The sequence below is a fragment of the Mus caroli genome, chromosome 9, assembly GCF_900094665.2.
Source record: "Mus caroli chromosome 9, CAROLI_EIJ_v1.1, whole genome shotgun sequence".
Taxonomy (NCBI): Eukaryota; Metazoa; Chordata; class Mammalia; order Rodentia; family Muridae; genus Mus; species Mus caroli.
This window is the reverse complement of record NC_034578.1, coordinates 18096574-18102428: the sequence shown is the minus strand read 5'-3', so window position 1 is coordinate 18102428 and position 5855 is coordinate 18096574. Positions and strand designations below refer to the sequence as shown.

General features: G+C 45.7%; 1 pseudogene; it reads right to left on the bottom strand.

The window, feature by feature from the left end:
* Window positions 1–5353: 5353 nt before the first annotated feature.
* LOC110300973 lies at window positions 5354–5619 on the bottom strand (annotated as a pseudogene).
* Between the last annotated feature and the right edge of the window lie 236 nt (window positions 5620–5855).

Genomic DNA, 5855 nt, shown 5'->3' with positions numbered 1-5855 from the left:
CCTGCCTCTGCCTCCCAAGTGCTGAGATTAAAGGCATGCGCCACCACGTCCGGCCTGGGCTATTTGAAATGAAAAAGCAAACAAGGAAATAGCCTGGATCTCTTCCCAATATCCATTCACTGGCCACCTGAGCCCGCGGGGCCAGTTTAACAGGTCTTGGGCCACGAACACTCCCCTATCTCTATCCAAATCAGGCTGGTCTGGTTGGACACTGTAAGTAGAGATCTAGACAGCTCTCATCTGGACCATGGAGTTGGATGCTCTACCCACATCATGTCAAGGATATGACATCAATCTTCTATGCATTAATGGCACTTTAAGAACCTGAAATTTGCTGGCCATATGTAAAGGACACATCTGGCAAGGTGTGGAGGGTCACACCATTAATTCCAGCACTCAGGAGGCAGAGGCAGGTGGGTCACAGGGAGTTCCAGGCAAGCCAAAGCTGCATGGCAAGACCCTGTCTCAAAACAACAATAATAAATAATAATAAGTTTGTATTTTGGTATGGGTTGGAGACACATGTCAGTGGACAAGCCTCAGTGACAAGCCCTTACCCAGCATGTGACAATCTTCAAGTATAACTCACTGTCCACTGCAAGCAAGCAGTGTAGACTGAAGATGCTTCCAGATGCTGAACAGATCAGTGAACAGAAGGGCTGATGAGGTGGCCTGGCAGGTGACAGAACTTGCCACCAAGCCTGACTACCTGAGTTTGATTTCTGGGACCTCCATGATGGAAGGAGAAATCTGAAAGTTGTTCCCTGACCTCCACATATATATGAACACACACACACATACACACAGAGTGAAATACAAATGTTTATCCTAACATTTTTAGGCAGCGAGTGAGATGATGTCTAATGCGGCTCAGGCTGATATCAAACTTGCAATCTAGCCAAGGATGACCTTGAACTCCTGATTCTCCTTCCTCAACTCCCAGCCCTGACGTGTCCATCATGGACAACCACCCAGGCACGCTGTCAACCAGTCCCCCACCACTCTCCTCCCTGCTCCCCCTTTTTATATTAGATTGTCTTTCTCTGCCCAGTTGGCCCCATGTCTGCTTTCACGCCATATAGAATATTAAACAAACAAACACACAAAACTTTTCAGGCTGGGGAGCTGGCTCAGTGGCTAAGAGCACACTGTTCTTGCAGAGGGCCTGAACTCAGTTCCTGGCTCCCGTATCCGGTGGCTCACAACCTCTTGTAACTCCAGATTCAGGGGATCTGATACCCTGGCCTGGCCTTTAAGGGCACTGCACACACAAATATATACACAGAAAAAAGAAAACCTTGTTTGAGACACGGTCTCATTAAATTCCCAGGCTGGACTTGAACTAGAATCTGCCTCTCTCTACCTTCTATGTAGCTGGGATTACAGGCATGCATTGTCTAACCTGTGACCATATAGCCTGCTCGATACTCACTGCACTTCTACAACCACTGCTGTTATCAATGCTGTTATTATGGGCTCTCTCTCTCTCTCCATATATATATATATATATATATATATATATATATATATATATATGTGTGTGTGTATATATGTATATATATAATGTTTGTATGTATATATGTGTATATATATAAAATTTATATATAAATTACACACACACAGGCCTGACAGGGCTACACCGTGAGAGACTGGACAGGAGGAAGAGAGGGAGAGAGGGAGTGGAAAAGGAGAGACAGAGACAGAAACAGAGACAAAGATAGCAAGAGAGTGAGAGACAGGCAGACAGACCCATTGGGCTAAGGATCAAATAGCATCAAATAACGTAGCAACCCATGCCTCCCAACCACCCTAAGGAGCAACAGAGAAGTGTAGTCGGTTGTATAGGTCATACAGCCTGAAGGAAGTAGAGTGGAATTTGAATTAATTCATAACCAAAAGCTTCTTCCACCAAGAGAGCTATTGCTACAGCAAGGTCTGGTACCCCCTGGTGGCCAGGGCACTGCGCCGAGGCGAGCGGCTGACGTCAGCGCTGACTCACTCGCGGGGCTCCCGAGTCCGCCGCGGCTTGGCCATTTATAGAATCCCTGGGAGCTCTGAAGTCAGAGCGCAGGCAGAGGGGGCGGTGGGTGGGGAGCCCGGGTACCCCAGGGGCGGTGCTCAATGGGCCTCCCTTGGCATCCTGATCCTGGAGCTCGTCGCTGGTCCCATCCTAGTCTCAGATCACCTAACCACAGGCCCACAGTGCCTGTTTCCCACTCCTAGAAGAAACTCGGGAATCTTTCAAGTTTGCGGATGTACAGCTGTGAGGTCAGCACTCAGGAGGTGGAGGCAGGGGCATCAGGAGTTCAGGTCAACATGGACTACAGAGTGAGTTCCAGGCTAGCCTGGGCTACATGATAACCTGTCTCAAAACAAAACAAAAATTTTAATTAATAACTTTTTAAAAGCGGGGCATGGTGGCTCATGCCTTTAATCCCAGCACTTGGGAGGCAGAGGCAGGCGGATTTCTGAGCTCGAGGCCAGCCTGGTCTACAAAGTGAGTTCCAGGACAACCAGGGCTATACAGAAAAACCCTGTCTCGAAAAACAAAACAAAAACAAAAAAACTTTTTAAATAAGCCAGGCAGTGTGGTGCACATCTTTACTCCCAGCACCGGGTAGTCAAAGGCAGGCAGATCTCTGAGGTCAAGGCATCTGTCTACAAAGCAAGTTTCAGGACAGCGAGGGCTACACAGAGAAACCCTGTGTCAAAAAGTAAAAAGTTAAATAAATAAATAAATATTAAACAAACAAACAAACAAACAAATAGGAAAGAAGGAAAGGTAAAACCGGTGTTCCCCTAAGCTTGAGGGGACTCCCTAAAACACTTCCCCACACATTTCAATACTTTGTGTGTTGGTGTGAGTGATTAAACTCCACTACACCACTTTTTCTTGGCAGCCCTCTCTTAAAGAAATGTTCAACATCCTTAGTCACCAGGGAAATGCAAATCAAAACGACTGTGCATTTCCACCTTACACCTGTCAGAATAGCTAAGATCAAAAACTCAGTGACAGCAGATGCTGGTGAGGATGTGGAGCAAGAGGAACATCCCTCATTGCTGGTGGGTTGCAAACTTATATAGCCATTTTGGAAGTCAATTTGGGAGTTTCTCAGAAAACTGGGAATAGTTCTACATCAAGACCCAGCTATACCACTAATGGGCATATACCCAAAAGATGCTTAACCATACGACAAGGACTCAACTATGTTCATAGTAGCTTTATTTGTAATGGAGACTGGAAACAACACAGATGTCCTTCAACCGAAGAACAGATAAAGAAAATGTGGTACATTTACACAATGGAATATTACAACATAGCTATTAAAAACAATGACATCATGAAATTTTCAGGCAAATGGATGGAGCTTGAGAATATCATCCTAAGTGAGGTAATGCAGACTCAGAAAGACAAACATGGAATGTACTCACTTGTAAGTGGATAGCAGCCATAAATTACAGGATAACCATGCTGCAATCCAGAGACCCAAAGAAACTAAGTAACAAGGAGAGCCCATGGGGTCATGCCTGAATCCCACTCAGAAGGGGAAATAGAATAGACATTGGATGGGTGGAAGGGGGTGGGTGGGTGGGGGAGGGGCTAGGAAGGGGTGAGATCAAATTGGGGGAAGATAGAGGGAGATTTCAACCCTAAATGCAAGAGCAGTGGAAGATCCGGGTTGCCCAGCACTGGTGATACACACCTTTAATCCCAGCACTTGGGAGGCAGAGGCAGGCGGATTTCTGAGTTCAAGGCCGGCCTGGTCTGCAGAGTGAGTTCCAGGATAGTCAGGGTTACACAGAGAAATCCTGTCTCAAAAAATCAAAAGAAAAAAGAAAAAAGAAAAAAGAAAAAGAAAAAGAAAAAGGAAAAGGAAAAGGAAAAGGAAAAGGAAAAAGAAAAAGAAAAAGAAAAAGAAAAAGAAAAAGAAAAAGAAAAAGAAAAAGAAAAAGAAAAAGAAAGGAAGGAAGAAAGAAAAGAAGAGAAAAAGATCCGGGTCTCATGTTCACCCACTGCATGCAGCCTCCGCTGCAGCCAGACAGAGATGGTAAGTGCAGAACTTCTCACCGTTTGCTCTCTTTGGGGCTGGTTTGCATGAGGATGTTCCCGCCTCCCCCATCCATCTGCTGATATATTTGAATGTTTGGTCCTTAGTTGGTGGGCTATTTAGGAAGGGCTAGGAGGCATGGCCTTGTTGGAGATGTGTCCCCAGATGTGGGTTCAAAATTCCATGTCAGACTTTGTCCCTTTGACTCCAACTTTTGGGTCAGATATGAGCACTCAGCTGCTGCTCCAGCATCATGTTTGCCTGTCTGCCGCCGTTGCTCCCGCCATGCTGGTCATGGCCTCACCCTGTGAGACTGTAAGCAAGCTCCGTGGGTAAATGCTCTCTTTTATAACTTGCCTTGGTCATGGTGTCTCTTCACAGCAATAAAACCGCTACTAAGACAAGGATGTGAGCCAATGCTTCCAGGCTTCATGACCTTAGACAAGTTGATTTTATTCTGGGTTGCCTTTTAAAAAAAAATACAGGTCTCAGGTAGCTGATTAAGAACTCAATGTGGGGGTCACTGAATGACTCAGTGGTAAAAGGCTTTTGATACGAAGCCTGAAGACCTCAAACTTTTCCTTAGGACCCCTGAGAACACCAACTCATTTAATGTCCTCCAGCTTCCACATGCACACCAAGGCACATATGACCCATCCAGATAAAGTCAAATACTTTTTAAATGTAACTTAACATGTAGTTCAGGATAGACTTAAGTTTTTGATCCTGTGTCTTCTGAGTGATGGGATGACAGCTGGCATGTGCACACACCCTCACCCCCCACACGGCCACCCCCTTGACTTTGGACAGCTGACCTCACATTTATGAACCTCCATCCCTTCTGTAATGGACACTGAAATCATTCTTTTGAGGCTTGCTCGTTTTTAACAGTTTTTAACCATTCATTCATTCATTCATTCATTCATTCATTCATTTGTATGCCAGTATATGTGGAGGTCATAGGACAACTTGCAGAAATGTTTTCTCCTTCCATTATGGGAGTCCCAGGAATGGGACTTGGGTCCTCAGGATTGGTGGTGAGTGCCTTACCTGCTGACTCATCTCCCGGCCTCCTGGGATGCAAGCATTTATAAACTGGTCTAGTGGGTGCAAGTTTTTTTTTGTTTTTTTTTTTTTTGTTTTGTTTTGTTTTTTTTGTTTTGTTTTTTTTTGTGAACCAGTCACCTTTTACTGGACACTAGTTCTCAGTCAGGGTATGAAGGTTCAGCCAGTTGAATTCTTCCTAGGTCGGAGTGGGGCGGGCAGTTATGCTCGGCCATGCAATGCCCTCCTGTGACCCCTCTTCAGTGGTATTTGCGTCGCCGCTCATGTTTGAGTTCCTTGTAAGAAAAGCAGTAGCTGAAAACCATATAGGCTGCCAGGACCATGCTAATCCCTGAGATGCTGCCTTTCAAACGTTGATGTACTTGGTGTAATACCAGTCATACCCTCTCCGAAAGGCTCCTGCAATGCCCCTGGAGGTGAAATCCCGCATCATGATCCAGCTCAGCAGCTTTCCATGTTTGACTTCCATGAGCTTCTTCTCTTTCAGTGGCACAAGCGACACCATCTTGAAGTGGGTGCAAGCATTTATACCCACTAAGAATGAGGCGCTGAATTCGAATCCCTGGAACCCATCTGTCTTAGTCAGGGTTTCTATTCCTGCACAAACATCGTGACCAAGAAGCAGTTGGGGAGGAAAGGGTTTATTCAGCTTACACTTCCATGCTGCTGTTCATCACCAAAGGAAGTCAGGACTGGAACTCAAGCAGGTCAGAAAGCAGGAGCTGATGCAGAGGCCATGGA